Raw genomic sequence first — 19,479 nt, 5'->3', positions numbered from 1 at the left:
GGACCAATCTAGGAGGTTTGGGTAGCACGCTCTTTTGATTCCTGCTCCACTCAAAATATAAAACAAACTGAAGGGCAGGGACAGCCGCATTTCTATTCAGGTGGATCTAAGGGAGTAAATTGACTTCATAGCTTATTATTATCTACTTGCTTTTTGCTAAACTCTTCACTCCATGTGTAGTAACAACCCTTGATTTTCCTTTAATCAAGTTAACCTTTCTTCTAGAATCATCCTGTCTGTTATCTGCCCTGGTAATGTTTCTCTGCTCACCCCCAAGCATGGGCAATAAAGGTACACTGCTACCTAGGAACCTGTACTGGGGGCTTTGTTCCTAGGGGTTTTTAATCCGCAGCAAATCAGAGACAGGGTGGGGAGGGACAGAGTAAAAGCAGGCTGAGCTGTGCAGTGGCACAGCAGTTGGAGACAAGAGAAAATTGCAAAGGTGAGGCAAAGAGGTGAGTTACTGCAGTAGCCCTTTTCTGGGTTACTCATTGCAACAGATGACAGAGGCTACAGGAAGCTGAACCAGTGGTATAACCCAGCAGCATAACCAGGGCTGGGCTAGAGGAGCACCCACCCCAGGCACCAAGCCAGGACAGTGCAGAGATATATACTCTTATGTTTCTAAAGATGTATTTAGTGTTGTGATGACACCTAGCTCTATGTATCTGATGCTTGGCCTGAGCAACAGAGGAAATAAAAGGTAGAAGGTAAGAGATTTGATTATCAGATTCATTACCTGCAGTAGCTTTCAACTAACTTACCTGGTGAAAATGACAACAGGATGGGTGGAAGTCAGCGTAGATTTGCAGTTTACAGATTAACTAAATCAGAGATATCTGACATAAGGTTTTCTGCCTGCGCTCACTTTATCAGATACTATGAAAGAGTGACATATATACAATGTAGGCATCAGAAAGGAAAGGATTTATGACTATGATTTTCCACACTTCCACAACTGTTATTCATTCCTATTTCGAAGGGACTGTGAATATCCTGTGATCCTTAGGAAAATTGAGAGACAAGTTTTCAGTCTTAGTGTGTGGTTTGCATAATCATTTGGTTTAGCTTTTCATGTTTATTCTTGCAAGGAAAAAGATTAGAAACTTAGTTCCCTCCCTCCCCCCCAAAGAAAAAAAAGGTAAACAAGCAGTACAGGATAAACAGATACAAGTGGGATGATTTCAGGTATCTCTCTGATTTGTGCAGATCTATGAAGATAATTTCCAGTGGAGGTTTTGACCACTATAAATCATGTACATCATGCACATGCATGCACACACACACATGCACACCTGTGCATGCATGGACACACACACATGCGCACACGCACGCGCGCGCACACACACATGCTTCCAGTTCTTTATATTTCCTCTGTCTTATACACCTTCTTACCCTGACAACTCTTTGCCTCCTACAGCGACTGAAATTGTGCAGACCCTAGATCCAAATTAGGCAGGTCTATTTGGGAAGATACCATGTGCAGTGGGAAGCAGGGGAGAGGAGGAAAGGGGCTGCAAGGGTAGCAGTAACTTGTGCTCTTCATCCCCAGGGCAGCTGATGGTGAGAGGTGGTTTGTTGTACTGGAACCCAGACAAAGCTAGACTGTGTGTATGGGAGGGAGGGGGCAGGAGGAGGAGGAGGCTGAGAGAAAGACGGAGGGAGGAGAAAGCAGCATCTCTATCTCTCCACAACAGGCTGCTAGCAGCAAGGGAAGTCTTAGTCGTCCCTAATATCCATCACTCCCTGTTCCCAACGTGGTCGCAGACAGAGCAACAAAGAGGGAGTCAGAGGTAAGATCCCTTCGACTTGTAAATCTGTAGAGTCTGCCAGAAACAAGGAGAAGCAGCAGCAGCATAGAGGAAAGATTAGCAGCACCTGGAAATAGCTAGGGAAAAGGATAAGTGTAACTTGCACTCCTCAGAGAAAGAATAAGGAAGTGTAGAGTAAGGGGGTGGGGGGTAAGGGAACAGGTCAGAAATTCTTATCAACTAGGAATATCCAAGTGTGGGCAGTTTCTGTCCCAGCTCTCCATACAGGAGGAGGGATGAGCAGGAGGACAAATGCTGTCCCATCTGAAATATAAGGCACAAACTTAGAAATAGCCTTGGTGAAATGTTTTGGATGAATAAAATACAGGGTTAAGGTAATGTAAATTATTGTGAATTCATGTAGCATTTGGCATAAGGCTTGGGGTAAAACAAAAATAAATACAAAATTTCAAAACTAACATATTAGGTTTTGACATTCTAATGGAATGTTTTGTTTTTTAAATTTAGTCTGATGTTTCATTTCCAAATTGAGCTAAATTTGATGTTAATTTTGATGATTTAAACGCATCTAAAAAGTGTTTTGGTTTTGACTGAAGAAAATATTTAGTTCCATCTTCAGATTTTTTTTAGGTTTTAGGTTCAATGAGGAAAGAAAATAAATATTTTGGGTTGATCCACAATTAATTTTTTAAAAGTATATTATTTTGGTTACTGATCCAAAGAAACAGCTGTTTCTATTGGTCTACGTATGAAGATTTCTTAATGTTGGTTGAAGCTGGGATGAAGGTAGTCGAATCTCTGTATTAACAAGCTTGGTCCCCCTTTCCACACACTCTGCCATGCTTGTTTATTTTCCTCTGTGGGATAGATGTTGCCCCTTCTTTGGTGTTTGTCCAGCACCTAGTGCATTGTGAACACATCTGGAAGTGAAAATGAGTAATAGTAACATATGGTTCTGCATTGAAATGCTATGAAATTTACCAAGAACTAGGCAGTTATTAGGGAATCTAGCATTTGTTTTATGTCTTATTAACAAGGTTATCTGGGAACTGTATTTCTGTTTTCATTATGAAACAATGAAATAAGGTTCAAAAAGTGAACTTGAAATATTTGGGCCCTTTGGAAGTTTCTTGTACTTCTTCCTTGTCCCCCCAAGAAACCAGCAAGTGGTTTCAGTCTGCAATCTAGAAATGGGAGAAATTAAGGTAAAGGGCCCAGATTAGATTGCAGAACTGTTGTAAAGTGATTTGAGATGGGGGTGCCAGGATGATTGAGTTGTCATTCTCTGCTGTCTTGGCAAGCTTGGAGGTGATGGGTCTGATTCTGACTTCTCTTACATTTGTGTAAATCTGTTGACACCAACATAAGTGTGATCAGTATCAGGTTTTATATTGCTCTTTTTTCAGTTTCTGATCTTTCCTATAATCTGTGAACAAGGACTGGAGAAAAGAGGAGCCACTTAATTCACAACAATGGGACTTTTCTTTCACCAGCTTTTATGACCACGTTAATTGTTATTTCAGGACTCACAGTTTACTACCTCTTTAAAACAATAAATATATGAGTGTGACTTTGGGCCTGGTCATGCTTCCTTGAAGTCAGTGGGAGTTTTGTTATTGACTCCACTCAGAATGGATTATGCCTTTTATCTAGGAAACCACCAGGCTCCCCCCCCCCCTCCCCCCCTTGTATTTAACACAGAAAGAAGAGTGTCTTGTTTATTTATTTGTTTGATTCTGCTTTGGTTTTACTGAGTGCAAGAAAACCATGTGCCCTCTTGTTCTATGAACAACCCCTTATGAATACATGTTTTGAAAGCTTTTTGGTGATCTGCTTTCTAATGAAATAAAAAATTCTGCATGCAATATGGCTTTAAGTTTCTTGCTAGTAAACTAGTTTAGATTTTTTACTGTTCCATTTTTGGAAACCAAATGTTCTGACTTTCAGAGGGCATAACTGTGATACATATAATGACACCACAGTAAAATAACATTAAGATCTGACTTCAACTCATAATAACAGGTCAATTCTACCGAAAGCTGACTCTTCTTAATTACCTCTGTTGTGACACCTCCTGGTTAGACTGTGATTAGCTGTGATTAGCTATATATGAACAATATTATGCAGAAATGTATATTTTATTGTTTTACTTCATAGGGTCTGATACAAAGCTCCTTGAAGCCAGTAGGAGACATTTCATCTACTTCAATGGGCTTTGGATCAGTCTTGTGGTGTGAGATCAGGCCCTGATGGGAGATCACATAACCACAGAAGCAGAATAGAATGTTTTAGGGATGGAATTTTACTCATTCTCCTGAACTTTATTGCTTCTGTGGATGTCAGTCTGACACCATGCTATTGGTACTTGTTGGTTCCTTTTTTTTGTTGTAATTCAGTTGAGAATGCCTGTATTTTTTGTCTGTTAAGTATGTATGTGTATACTTTTTTTAGAAATTATTCTGCTAAATTAACTCTTGTCTACTTGTCTCTATATTTTAAGTCTTTAGGGATGTCAGTTTCTGATAGGATACTTCATAATTTTTCAAATGTTGCAAGATGTTATTACCTACAGAACTGGCTTAGGATGATATGAATAGTGTGGTAAATATGAGAAAAGTTTCTCTAGTGAATTAATCATTTAAGGACTTCTTTTTGCCTGTGTTATTTGTTTGTTTTTTGCTTTTTTGTTTTTTAAATAAGGACTTTTTCAACATTAAGGGCCCCTTACTTCCAAAGCTTTCCTTTTAAGCTGTTTTAAAATGGAAAGTACATAAAATGCTTCTTCAAATTGGTAAACTTCATTTAATTGAATGCTGTTGTTCTGTGTGCACATGTACACATGTCCTCAGGGACTAGCACATAATGCGTCTGCATTGAACAACTTAAACACAACTGCATGAAGTCCTCCACAGCTTGGTAGAAAAAATAGGGATTTTTTTATATGTATTTTAGGGGATTTTTATATCACATTTTCAGTCTAAGACAAATTTTTATCAATGAGTTATGGACTCTTAAAGGTGGTGCTTGTTCATAAAAGAAATGCTGGCAGATCCTGAAATATGGTAACAATAATAACATAATTACCTTTTGGAAGGAAATTTTTTTTTATTTGCTATTGATTGTGACTCTTCTAGTAAATGAAGTCTGAACAGAGAATGTGATTCCCCAATTTTTGGATTTAAAAAAGTAACCCAAAATCCAGTTTTCCATGATTAAAATGAAACACCATTACAGATATATATACACACACACATACACACCTATATATTAGTGGCATTTCATTTTAATTATGGATCCCTGATGATAAGTGATCTGTCACACTTTTTCACCCTAATTCAAAAATAAAACATGTTGTAGTTCATAGTTGTGATCCTAAGGATAGAAACAATCATGTGAATAAGAGTCACCATAAATGGTCATTAAAAGACTTTGTGTAACTAATTTTAGATATAAGTTTATTTAATAGAATAACTTTTTTTCCCTCAGAATCCTTTCCTTTTCTCTTCTAGGCCATAGTAAATGATACAGTTGCTCTGCAAGTGTGGTTAACTACTCCCAGGGCAAAGGCAGCAGAGTGCAGAGCCCAAACCCACAGTGTGCATCCTGCCTCTGCCCCACAAATAAATCCGGGGGGGCACATGTCCCCCATGCTTCCCCCAGGGGTGCACACAGCGGCATGGAGCTGGCCCCCCCGAAACCCTGGACAAGCCAGCCATGGCTCCATCCCACAACCTGCCCTGGCCCTGAGTCCCATTCACCACAGTGCATGCCTCTGTCCCAGCCCCACTTCCTTCCTCACCATGGGGGCCTCAATCTGCCCCTCCTGCCCATTCCCTCCCCCATGCCCCTTTTCTCCACAGACTTCCCTACAGGGTGCTCTGTGTGTGTGTGTGTGTGTGTGTGTCCATCTGTCTGTGTATGTGCATTTGTCTGCCCCTCACTCCTAAGCCACAGCACACCCAGCCTTGCTGCTGCTCCTCATTCCAGATTCACAGTACCTTGCATCCTGCTAGGGCATGTGGGGACCTCCCCTCCCTGGGCTTCAAACCCTAGACACACACCCACAGCCTCCCACGCCATCACAAATACCCCCTCCCCATACAAAGTACCTGCATAATTTTGCAAAATTTTGAGTTTTTATGCACATCATTTTGAGTTTTTAGCTGTGTGATTATAATTGTGATTAATTGTGACTAATTTTTTTATATCACACAACTTCTTAATCATGATCAAACTTCTTAATTGTTTGCCAGCCCTAATAGTTTTGGAATCACGTTTTTCTGTCTCTCCTTCTGCTAGTATATGAGTGATCTCTAATGAATAAAAGGCAAAACTGGCCAGAGAAACAGTGATGTCCCATGTACAAGGTGGAAACATGGGCAAAGAGAAAAGTAGATACAATATTCTTGGATATCTCAAGTTCTATCTTTTTTGGGGGGGTATTACTTCTAGCAGTAGTACTTAACATTTTCTGAGGGTGAGAGCAGTTAAGCACTGGAACAGGTTGTGGAATGTCTATCTTTGGACATTTTAAGAGGCTAGAAAAACACTTGATTGGTATGGTTTAGTCTGTGATGATTCTGCCTTCAGCAGGGGGGTTGAACTAGATGACATATTGATGTCCCTTTCTCCACTACTTTTTATGATTTTTAAATGTGATTTTTTTTCAGTTGAAAAATTTGATCTGCACATAATTTTAGAATTATGTTGCCCTTGTAGGACATGTGGTGTTGTTATTTTTACTTATGGAAACAATGAAATTGTCGCTCACTGTGCTAAACATCAGTGGTGTGTGCATCTTTTATTTCTAAAGACATGTTTATAATTTGACAATAGTGACAAGGATATTCTTATTAAGGTCCTGAGGCAAAACTCATTTACATGTGTATTTGTCAGTGGGGTTTGGTTTGGGCTAGATCTGTTCAGAAATCATGCAGCTAAATGTTCTGTAAAGATACATCTAGACCAGTGTTGCTCAACCTATCTGGTCCTGTGGACCAGAACCCATGCCTGGGGTCAGTCCATGGGCATAAACCAGGGTGCTGCCCTGGCACACTGGATCTGGCTGCAGCCTAGCCCTGTGTGCTGGCATACTCTGGCTTGCGGGGCCATGCTATCCAGCCTGTAGGGATCCCCACTGGTCCAGAAATTAGGTGACAGGGGAGCAAAGGCTGCCACCATTCCCCTGCAACCATATTAACATTGCCACTGCTCCCCTGTTACAGTTTCTGGACTGGTGAGGAGCCCTGTGGGCCAAGTAATGTTGATCCATGGCTGAGGTCTGGCTTACATGCCATAGTTTGAGCACCATTGACCTAGACCAGGGGTTTCCAAGCTGTGGTATGCACTGGGGGTTACATGGGAGAAATTGTGAAATGATGGTATGCACGGGGGGGCGGGTAGGTGGGGCACACAGGACAACTCTAGGGGGTACATGGGAAAAATTGTATAATGGCAGATTTAATTTTCATTATAATAATAATTGGCATTTAAGGGGTTAAAATATAAAATGTATGCTGGTAGGGGTATGCGGGCAGCTGGTAAATCTGGAGGGAGTACGGAATAAGAAAATGTTTGAGAATCTCTGACTTAGACCATTGTTTTTCAGACTGAGGGACTTCATCCAATGAGCAGTGGTAGAGCAGTGGTAGAACCATAAAGAGCAGTGGTGCTCAACCCCTCTTGTCCACGGGCTAGATGAGTGGCATGGGCCTGGTCTGGGGGCTGGATCCTGCATGCAGGGTCCATCCGTGGGCCTGATCCAGTGCAGATTCAGTCTGTGGTTGTGATTTGGAGTACCTCCACGTGCCAGTTCTGGCCACAGCACAACTCCATGCACCATCCTGACCCCAGGTGCCAAGTTCGCCTGTGACATGACCTCGCATGCCGGTGCAATCTGCCATGCAAGGCCATGTCATGTGAGCCACTCCCTGGGTCTGGAAATCTAGCAGCGGGGGAATGGTGGCGACATTAATTACCACAGCTCTGGGAGCAATTAATACTGCTACTGCTTCCCTACTGCCAAATTTCCGGACCTGTGGGGATGACATGGCTCCGTACTCTGAATCTGGTCCATGGGCTGGAATTTGAGTACCACTGTGCAACACTGAAACAAATGAGTGGGAAAAGAGAAGAAGAGAAAGGGAAATTATAAATAAAGGAAAAGACAAAAAAAGAAAACTGAAAAATCTCAACATTTTTTAGGCTTTTGGAGAAGTTATACTGGGGTGGTTGTGCAATGTGGCAGAATTCTGTTCCCATTTATGTAGCTAAATGACACTTGTGCAGCCAGATAAACAGTATTTTAACACTTAAGCATAGTTTGCAATTTTATTGCCCATGCATTGTGGACATACTCAGTAGGCTACACACTGGCTGGGCAGGTATGTGGCTATGCAGGTGTATATGCTGCCATTAAGTTCCAGAAAAAATGAGGAGGCAGGAACTTCTATGTTTTAGCTCCAAAAGCTAAGTGGTTAGGGCAGTAGCCAGAAGAGCTGTCACTGATAGGGGATGTTGTAACTTTATTCTGATTTCCCATCACCATGTTCTAACTGCCATGCCACAGATTAGGTATCATCCAGACTCTTCTCCAGCATGGTTTTTGAAGATAGTTTACTATTCCTTGCGTTTAATAGTCTGTGGATAAAATGGATGGAGCGCAGTGGGGAGGTTGCTACCTCACTGAGAGCAAGAGTCCAGGCTAGAATCCTCATTGAGCCATCTCATTGAACTACAAACCCTCTGGCATGTTCTCTTTCTCCTGGCCCCGCATATCTCCCTCTTTTGAGATGGTTATATAGGTTGTTCCAGACATATTGCCAATCAGAATAGTGGAAAACCACCACCCTGAAGCTGCACTGTTGATTTTGTTATGGAAATGTGTACTGCTTTTGAGAGAGTTGCCCTGTTCTAGGTTATAGAACTTAGCAGTGCACAAGTTAGAGATTGCTTTGGCTATTACAGTGTCAACATTTTACATTGAAAGCCCAAAGCCTCAAAATTGATCAGCAGAAACTGGAACTGGTATTTTCTGTGGTCACATGGGGGTACATATAGACGTTTGGGGAGGTTAGGGGTAGATTAGATGGCATCCAAAATGGCCACTCGATCTATCTTAGATCTCCCAGGTGTAGACCTTATGCTTAGATCCCTTGTTAAGTCCATCTAAATACAAATTGTACTCAATTTTCAAGAAGGGTAGATCAGTCTAAAAATGGCTGATCTGATCTAAGTTAACCCTACCTCTGAGGTAGTCTAACCTAGAATGGGTTGGCCATTTTTAGACTGATCTAACTTTCCTGAACTTCTGTACAGTTCCCAGCACATCCCTTGGGCTGGGAAAGCCCAGCCATTGGCCCCAGCCTCAGGGCTGTGCTTTTCCTACCCACTGCTCTGGCACCTGGTTATTTTTAGCCCTCTGGCCCCTTGCTGCATCCCCCAGAGACCCCGCCAGTGGACCCCATGAGCCCCCCTGATTCTACCACACCGCCCAATTCTCCTTGCAAACCCTGCCTGCTCCCTAATTACCCCCGTAGACCTCACCTGCCTCCCCAGTCTTCCCTGCGGATTCTGCCTGCCCCAGCAATCCCTCCCATGGATCCTGCCTGCTCCCCTGCTTCCCCCACAGACTCTGCTTGCTCCTCCAATCCCCTGCAGAACCTCCCCTATCCCTTCCCAATCTCCCTTGTGGATGCCGCTTGCTCTTCTGACCCTCTCCGGCCCCCACCTCCCCCGTGGACCCTATCTGAGTCTGCTTGCCTCCCTGATCCTCCCCAACCCATGCACTGCTGCAGCCTGGGGACTAATAGTCTAAGCAGCAGCTCTGCAGAAAAGAACCTGGGGGTTACAGTGGACAATAAGATGGATATGAGTCAGCAGTGTGCTCTTGTTGCCAAGAAGGCTAACAGCATCCTGGGCTGCATTAGTAGGAGTGTTGCCAGTAGATTGAGAAAAGTAATTATTCCGCTCTATTCAACACTGGTGTGGCCACATCTGGAGTACTGTGTCCAGTTTTGGTACTACAGACAGGATGTGGATGTACTGCAGAGAGTCCAGTGGAGAGCAATGAAAATGGTTAGGGGTGGGACACATGACTTCTGAGGACAGGCTGAGGGAACTGGGTTCATTGAGTCTGAAGAAGAGAAGACTTAAAAGGGGATTTAATAGTAGCCTTCAACTACCTGGAGGGGGGTTCCACAGAGCATGGGGCTAGACTGTTCTTAGTGGTGGCAGATGGCAGAACAAGGAGCAATGGTCTCAAGCTGCAGCAAGGGCAGTTTAGGTTGGATATTAGCAAAAACTTTCTCACTAGGAGGGTGGTGAAGCACTGGAACAGGTTACCTAGAAAGGCTGTGGAATCTCCAACCTTGGAGGTTTTTAAGTCCCGGCTAGACAAATCCCTGACTGGAGTGATCTAGTTGGGGGCAGTCCTGCTTTGAGCAGGGTGTTGGAGTAGAATGACCTCCTGAGGTCCTTTCCAACTCTAATTTTCTATGATTCTGTGATTCTGTGAACCCCCCTACTAGCCCCTCTCCCCCTGACTTACCTTAGATTCAGTGGCCATTTTTAAAGCGATCAAACCTCCCCCTAACCTCCCCAAATATCTGTACGAAGCCACAACGACTATTTGATCACTGTAGTACATTCATTAAAATTAATGTTAGATGTTCCGTTATAACCCATGATGTAAAGTTCTTTAGAATTTGACTTCACTATTACGTAATAAAAATGTTGTTTTTCACCTCAAAGTCTCTATGGACATGAATGATTCTGTGCACTTGGGCAAGAGAAATAAGCTGTCCTGATCAACTGCAGAAGTCAGGACTGTGCCAAATTAGATAACTAGCTTTGTCTAAAATTCCCATTTTTAGTTTTAGCTGAATTTTATAATTTTTATTTTGAATTTGTAATTGTAGCAAAGTGCATGGGGAGATATATAGTATTTTGCAGGCATGATGAACATCTTGTAATGAGTTTAGCAGTGCAATATAGTCTGACAAATGAGTGCTTGGTAAGAGCTAAGGTGCTTTTATATAACCCCTGCATCTGCAAATGCCTAAAAACCCCTCTGTAACCTCAAATGGCCAATTTATTTTCTTTAATTTTACAAATATTTACAATTTTGAAATCTACAAAAGCCCATGCATTGGGTAGATAGTGCTCCTCTGTGCATTTTCTATTGATCTACTTCTTTCATCTTTTTCTACAATAATATGTCCTCAGATACAATTTGTAGTGTTATGCATGGCCAGGTATGGGCAAAGGCAATTCAGGGGGTAGGAAAAGGAAGACGTCAGGCAGCATGGAGAAGAATATTGTGGGTGAAGTGCTTTGGTTTGCAGCTCAGGGATTAAATATTTTTTAAACAAATTGCAGCTTTCAGCTGTTTAATTTCTAAATTAATTATTCCTTTGGGGGTGCTCTAGGAACTAGAGAAAACCTGAACAAATGGAGAACTAACAATATAATGCAAAAATGGTTGCCTCTGCTTTCCACTGTAGCAATAGCCACCAGACATAACAGCACATAGGCAGAGTCTGATAGAACATTTTTTAAATTCCTTGTTACAGGCAGTAACAGAATAGATAATTGAAATACAGCACTTATTACTTACTGGATAAATCCCTTCTGGAGCACTGTCACTCTGTGTTTTCATCTGAATCTTGGAGAGTGTCTTTGATTGGGTCTCTAGTGTCATCTGCAGCTGGGTCTGTTGTCATCCGCAGCTGCATAAATTGCTAGGTGCACATAGAGGGTATCTTGGTTGTTCAGGATAATGGGAAGTCACCCTAGCTGAAAACCATGATTGCCTGCATAGTTTCTGAATTTAGGTCTGCCTCAATACAGGCTGTGGCCAAACTGTCCCAGATATATTGGCCTTTTGTGATGGTCTCTTTGGCATAAATCCAATCCAGCTTTTCATAGCCTGGATGTATACTGGGAACATTATTATAGGACTTATATTTGTCTCTGCAATTTTTGCAATTTTGCCTCAGCTTCTTAGTCTTGGTCATACACTAACACATTTCTTGGGAGCTTCCCTCTGCTTAATTTGCTTTGGTAACTGCTGGCACGTGGATGATGGCATTCTGGTGACTGATGGAATCATCCTGCTCTGGTGGCATGGACACTGGGGAGAGTGGCTGGAAGCCCAGAGGTCAAGAGTTGGAGGCCATAGCAGAAGCACTCGCAGCGTGGCTGCATCAGCTCCCAACGAATCCGTGAATTCTATCTGAAGAAGAAACAAGGTGAGATCATTTGTTTGGAAGCAAAGCAGCTCGTGTCAAAAGATACATCAGAGGAATATTGTCATGTGGTCAGTGCTTCAGGCACAAACAGACTCAGAAGACTCAGTCAAACAACTATTAAAGATTATCTTACCTCAATAAGAATGAGATCCATCACTTAAGTCTTGCCAGTCCTACCTGGGCAGCTGTGGATAATGGAGCTTGGGACTTTTCAACACAAGGAAGTTATGCTGGTATAATTTGAGTGGTCCTTTAAACAGATATAGTTAATGTAGTCCAAGAGTATGTGGGCACAGTTATGGATGGTGTACCCAGGGATGCTCATGATATATATCCTAAATGAGCACATCCACGTTAGAATATGTTGTACTTACACAAAATGACATTATGCCATTAGTTGATTGCCTGAACTTTCCTGAGTGTTCCCAGGTAGACATGGTTTTGTGCTGGCACGAGAGTGGCTTATCTGAATTTAGTTTACTGGGAAAAAGGACAGGTTTGAGTAAACCTAAAATAAATCACTCTTATATGGAAATGTGTCCACACAGTATTTTGGATTGATTTGACTGTGTCAGGACACACAAACAAAGTACCATAAGAGAAGAAGAGCATGGCATTAGCCTGCATCAACTGCTCTGTAGGATCTGCTTTTTTTCAATGAGAGCTAAATTACTGCAGATAAGCTTTTACTCCAAAGTACAGGCATCCCGCATCATTTGCACATTTAACTTGCGCAAATTCAACTATACGCGGGTGGTGGGGGGGGTGGGGGGCGGGCCTTGAGTCTGCACATGGCACTGCCTCTTATCTGGAGGCCCAGCCACCACCACGCTGCCAGTGGTGACTGCCTCTGCCTCCAAAACCTCCCGCCACCGCCATGGAGCTGTGCCCGGAGCTGTGTGGCCGGCTGCCAGGCGTGGTGGTGGCTGGGCGGCATGCAGCCATCCCCACCACCACCCCAAGCTGTGCTGCTGCTGCCAGCCGCACAGCACCAGGCGCGGCTCCGCGGCAGTGGCGGGAGGTTTTGGAGGCAGAGGCAGGCACCACTGACACTGTAATATGCAATTTCACTACATGTGATTTTCGCCTTTACGTGCTGCCTTTAGAACGTAACCCCCGCGTAAGATGCGGGATGCCTGTAATACCAAACACATGGGTGGAGGGTCAGATAAGCTTTGTGAGACCTATGAAGCAGGATGTTGCTGGAACCAGGAGCAGTATACCATAGCTGGCTTCCTGTAGCACTGGCAGTGGGTTAATTAGCTGAGAGGGAGTGCTAATTGGCCTGGGGCAGTTCTACTCTTAACATGGCTACATTGCTTTGTATGTAAGGCAACACAGTGTAATTATCTGGACTAGCTCTGTATCTGCTACCTCCGCCTCACAGAGAGCTAATTCACTCACTTGCAGCACCCTTCTAGGGTGGCTATGCTGCTTCCCACTGGGGAGTAGATTATGCAGAACATTTCACTTCCTCCTATTGCCAAAAACAATTCTTAATTTTGGACTAGAAATGGATGATGCACATGGATAGTTGAATAATAATTTGGAGATCCTCTAAGATGTTCAGGCCCCTGCTATCATTGAGGATCTGATCTTAAGGTCTTAGTATCATAAAAAAATAGATCTGGAAGGGACCCCCACGTAATTCAGTTTTTTGATTTACAAAGGTCCAGATTTGATAATATACATTCACCCAGACATGAAAAATATTTTCCAAGGTCTATATTCCTTAAGAATATATACCAGTTTGTATTTGTATGTATGTATTAATATGGATCTGAAAGAAGGATACATTTTAAATTGCTTCAAAATGATTTCCCTCTCTCTATAGATATGCCACATTTGTTTCATTGTTGCATTCAATTTACAATCCCCATAAAAAGGAGAGAAGCATAACTCTTTGATTAACAGTAACCAGCATCACTTTTTTTGTCTTTTGCTTAAATAGAAATATATTCAGGTTGGAAGGGATTTGTGCTGGAAGAATCATCCCTATCCAAACCATCCCATAAAATTCTTGTCCAACCTATTACTAAAACTCCACAGTCAACCCTGTCACACAGCCACAAGGCATAGCACCCTAACCTTCCACAGGTAAAACAGACGGGCAACAGTAGTTAGTGTCCTGCCACTGTAAGGGTTGTTAAAATATGCTCAAGAGATCCAAGGAAGAGGGCCACACTCTCTGCTGCAGAGGGAGGCAAAATAATCCACAGTTCATACCAGTCTGACCATGGGGTCAATTTCTTTCCTGACCCCAAATGTGGTGACCCTAAATCTAACAAAGTGAGGGAAATGAGGCAACATTTCACAAAAGGAGAATTAAACATATGGCCGCTGCAAGTGTTAGTGGATATTTTACTAACAGAATTTGCAGTTTTCCTGCAACAACAGTATTTTTGTATATATGGAGCATATGATATATAGCATATATGGAGTCTAAGGGATCATAGGAAAGTATGGAAGGGACCTCAAAAAAGTCATCTAGTCCAGGCCCCTGTTCAAGGCAGAATTGTCCCTAACTCATTCCAGCCACAAGTGTCTAACCTGCTTTTGAACATTTTCATGGATGGAGATTCCAAATCTTCTCTAGGTGTCCTGTTCTAATGCTTAATCAACCTTATAGGCAGAAAGTTCTCTCTAATCTTTAACCTAAATTTCTTCTGCTGCAGTCTGAGGCCATTCATCCTAGTCCTCTATGGCCACAGAACATACGAGGCTTATTTCCACCCTGTCTATAATCATTCTTCTGGCATTCGAAGACTGTTAACAAATCCACCCCCTGCCCCCTGGTTGTTTCTTCTCCAGGCTAAATAACCCTAGTTCTATCAGTCTTTCCAATTAAGTCTCGCTTCCCAAGCTTGTAATCATTTTTATCACTCTACTCTGGAGTCTTTCCAAGCTGTCCACTTCCTTCTTGAAGTGTGGGGCCTAAAACTGTACATAGTACTCTAGGTAAGGCCACTCCTGTGCTGAATAGAGAGAAAGAATCACTTTCCTTGATTTGAAAGTGAAGCTCTCAGTATGCTGTTGGGGTTTTTGCAGCAAGAGCACAGTGTTGGCTCATATTCAGCTTATGGTCTATTGTGACCTCTGGGACCTTCTCTGCCTAGCCACTTATCCCCCTATCTGTGTTTGTGCATACAATTATTCCATCCCAAGTAAAGGACTTTGCACTTGTCCTTGTTTAATTCCATCTGATCGATTGTGGACCACTTCTCTAGTCTCATCAGGTCATTCTGGATTCTAGACCTACCCTCCAGAGTAACTGGAACTCCACTCAACTTGGTGTCACCCACAACATTGCTAAGTATGAACTCACTCTTATTATCCAAATCGTTAATGAATAGACTGAACAGTACTGAACCCAGGACAGACCCCTGGGGAACTCTACTTGATACCTCCTCCCACCTAGACATTTAACCATCGATGAATACTTGTTGAACACAATGATTCAGTGAGTTAGGTAGCCACATCACAATACTTTTATCTAGTCTGTATTTCCTTAGCTTGTTAACAAGAATGTCATGGGCAACCAATATCAAAAGCTTTGCTAAAGTCATGGTATATCACATCCACTACTTTCCCCCATCTACACAGCCTGTTACCTTATGATAGAAGGAAATCAGGTTGATCAGACATGACTTGCTCTTGGTGAATCCATGCTGGCTGTTTCTGATCATCTTGTTCCCCTTGGTGCTTCAGAATAGATTGTTTGAGGACCTGCTGCATGATCTTTCCAGGTATCAAGGTTAGGCTGACTGTTCTGTAATTCCCCAAACCCTCCTCCTTTCCTTTCTTAAAGATGGACACTGTATATGCCCTTTCCCAATTATCTGGGACCTCACCTAAGCTTCTGAGTTCTCAAAGCAGATAGCTAATGGTTCTGGCATTATCTCAGACAATTCCTTTGGTACCTTGGGGGTATCCTATCTGACACAGTGGACTTGAAAGCATCTAGTTTCTCTCAAGTAATCCCTAACCCATTCTGCCATTTCTCTAGGCTGTGTGTCTCCTTGCTGCCAATTGCACTTGTCAACTGATAGCTCTCCCTATTTGTGAACACTGAAGTGAAAAACACACTATTTTAGCCTTCTCTGTGTCATCCATAAGTAGAAGCTGCCTTTTGCATTCCATAATGGACTTAGAATATTGCGGTCTTCCTCTTTCAATATACTTGTAGAAGCCCTTTTTGTTGCCTTCCATGTCCCAAGCCAACTGTATCACAAATCATGGCTGTTTGTGGGAAAGGTTTCCTTTAACTGTTCTTCAACCTACGGAAAGTGTTTCCGATCTCAGTCACATGATTGTGTTTTAGATCAACATTAAAATCAGTGGAGCTGAACCAATATGAAAGTGGGGTTAATCAGAATCAGGTCCAAAGTAAGTAGTTTTATTCCGGTCCGGTGAATGATTACTTCTTCACTTTAGTTGACTGGGACCAGAATTACACATGCTTTTAGTCAGACAAGTGTCCTACAAATTGCAAAAGTCATTTAAAAATCTTTAGTACGGGTAGTTATACAAATACCTAGCAAACACTAGTGCAAGGGTGGCCAAGCTGCAGCATGTGTGCCACAAGTGGCATGGGCAACCGTTTGTGTGTGACATGCAACAGAGTGGGGAGGGGAAAAGTAGCACAGTAGCACGTAGGGCAGGGAGCAGTAAGCAAAGCATTGGATCAGGTAAGGGAAAGGGATCAGAGTAGCACTTGGGGAGGATAAAGGACTAATTTGTAGCATGCCTGCCAAAAAGATTCCTCCCCACCCCTAGTGTAAGACCTGATACTCCCAGAATGTATCCACTCATGGTCTAATCCAGCTCTCATTGCCTACAGTGGAAGCTGAATCAGTCCCAAGCTTGGCTTTATTTGAACGACTCAAGCAAGTAATAATTTATAAAAATGGACGAGTAAGTTATTGTTCTTTGGTATTTTTTTTTCTATTTGTTCCTGCTCCCTGATTATTTAGATTATGCAGAGGAACCCCTTTTGCCTTAACAAAGACCACAGACTCTCAGAAAGAAATGTGACATATAATAATATGGTTAAAAAGTCTTGTTGAATACAGCAGCTTTTCAGGTTTGCATGGCTAAGGCACACAGACTTCTATAGCCAGTGACTCCCAAGAGAGCAATGTGGCTAGCATTATGTATAGACTAGCCAAATGCCCATCAAGAATGATGGAGTGCCGGCATCCAACACCCTGCGCCGCCGCCGCCTCCCAGGAAGGGGGTTGGGGGGAAGAAGCTTGTTTGTGGGAACCGCTGCTGCCACTCACTGGCTTGTGCTCCAGCTGCCATGCATCTGGCCGTGCACAACTCCCCCCACTTCGTTCTGCATCCAGCCCCATGTGCCCCCCACCCCCTGTCAATCTGTGTTCCCTGTGCCCTCTGCTGCTCTACCTCTGGCCCCGTGGCACCCACCCACTGCCCCTGTCCCACTTGGCTCACTCCGCTGGAGCTCCGCCCCACTCATTATTCTTGACAGGCATGTCTTCAGTCTCCAGTGCAGTAGCTCCCTCCCCCCACCTCTGCATCCTCCCCCAGAGCAGCCTGAGGCAGTGGCAGCAGTGGTTCCCTCCTCCACACCCACCTCCACCTCTTCCCTGGAGCAACTGCAACCGCCCACTTGCCTCCGCCTCCCTGCCTGAGGAGGCGGATCCCACACAGCCAGTTGCTGCTGGTCCTCCCTGCAGTGCATGCACAGTTGCCCAGAAGTGTTAGGGACAGAAAGACACACAGGCAGACAGACTAAGCCCTTTATTATATTAGAATGCTACTGATTTTGACCCAAGCAACCAAGTACCTTTTTTCAGCTGATGTTATTGGAAGCAGTCTCTGGCCTAAGGCCAGAACAGGGCTTGAATTCATATATCTTCATCCATTCTGCAACCATAGTAATATGACTCTACATATATACTTGAGTATATAAAATAAAAGGAGGTGGACTAGGAACAAAAGAAAGGCTTTAGCAAATGCATGTTAAAGTAAGAATTGTTTCTCCATAAATTAAAAAGTTATTACAATTTTATAGTAGTGGAACAAAGTGAGATTTTTGAGAATGGTTTCTGAAATAGAGTAATGTAGTTTCCCCCACCCCATTTCCACCAAACTCCTTGTTTGAAATCACATTGTAATTCCAGCTGGTATACCAGGACACAAAGGTATTATGGAAAATAAAAGAAATCCCTAGCTTATTGCCTAAATTTGGAAAGAATTTTTACCATGGCTGACCATGCTTCAAATAAGATCTTTGTGTCAGAGTGCAGAGGTCAGGGTATAGAAGCCTTGGGATATCAAAAGGTAGTGAGAAGAATGGCTGGGATTTCCAGCAGCCGGAGAGTGCTCTTTTGTTTCTATTGGTCAGTTGCTGTGGATGATGCCTGTGGACATCAAAGAAATGTCTAAACAGTGTTATCTAGCTCTGTCCTTTGCCCCCTGCCATGTAATGGGCCTCTTTTCAGGAAAACATTGAGAAAGCTGAGAAAGCAAGTTGGTCCATACTAGTGCTATTAATTCAGCAAGAAAGCAGATCAGTAACATTTGCACTAGCCAGTAAAACAATCTGTTAGCTTCTAAAAATGCAAATTGGTCAAGCCTATAAATTACAGATCCTGCATTCAAGGAGCATTTTCCATGTCTGACTTTTCATACAAAAATAAGGAAGAACAAAGTACTTCTTTAGTGTCACTCTTGCATGTCATGGGGGATTAGGAAGAACTGTGAGTTTGTTTTTTTTAATTAAACATGGGACTAGAGCCTTCCTTTTAATATTAACAAACTGTTTATTTTGCTTTATGGACTGTATGTAGACCTTTGGGGAATAAAGCAACAGAAGCTGGTATTTGATATATTGTAAGCTTGAGACATTGATTTCAATGGTAAGGGAAATTTGCAGTTTTCAAGGTGAGTGGACTTTTCTTAGAAACCAATACAAATGGCAGTACATATTCCAACTATTTCCTGTTTACACTTCTCTTTCTGCAGTTTCAGTGGTTAAGGAAGAACCACAGTTAACTGTTCCTTCAGTGGACTTTTGTTTAGAAAAAAAAGGGGTGGCTGTTCTATGAAATAAAAAATATTATTAGGATAATGATCAAACAATATGCATTTTGAAATATGGGGTTGGATATTATGAAAAAGGGTACAATTTGTCAGTTATAGTAATTTTGGTGGCACCTATGCTAGAAGTGGACTTTGTTATACTTTTTCACTCCCTAGTTCTGTGATTTTTTTATAGAGCAGTGCTATTTAATACCCTGATCCTGCAAAAATATTAGATGAGGCCTGTCATCTTTATAGACACTCACTTTTCCCCTTGAATACAGCAGTCACAATGCACAAAGTTAAATAGGTGCCAGATCTTTGTAGGATTGAAGCCTAAAATATTAGCGTTTTGCCTCTGAATCAACCTCTGAAAAAGCTGAATGTAACTCTGTGTCATTGTTGTTTTT

The 19,479-nt window shown here is 42.6% G+C and overlaps 1 protein-coding gene across 4 annotated transcripts in view; it reads left to right on the top strand.

Annotated features, from left to right (window-relative positions):
• Positions 1–1,672: 1,672 nt before the first annotated feature.
• The window catches only part of GREB1 (growth regulating estrogen receptor binding 1), a 159,786-nt gene continuing 141,979 nt past the window's right edge, over positions 1,673–19,479 (top strand). For 3 of the 4 annotated variants that reach the window (XM_059729572.1, XM_059729573.1, XM_019492719.2), the window contains exon 1: positions 1,674–1,793. The gene's annotated coding sequence lies outside the window, so the exon portion shown is untranslated. Of the gene's footprint in view, positions 1,794–19,479 lie in introns of all 4 variants that reach the window. The other variant, XM_019492721.2, reaches the window with a different exon arrangement.

This window comes from Alligator mississippiensis, chromosome 1 (assembly GCF_030867095.1).
Source record: "Alligator mississippiensis isolate rAllMis1 chromosome 1, rAllMis1, whole genome shotgun sequence".
In the NCBI taxonomy this organism is placed as follows: Eukaryota; Metazoa; Chordata; order Crocodylia; family Alligatoridae; genus Alligator; species Alligator mississippiensis.
The sequence above is the reverse complement of the archived record's forward strand: the minus strand, read 5'-3'. Positions and strand labels throughout refer to the sequence as shown.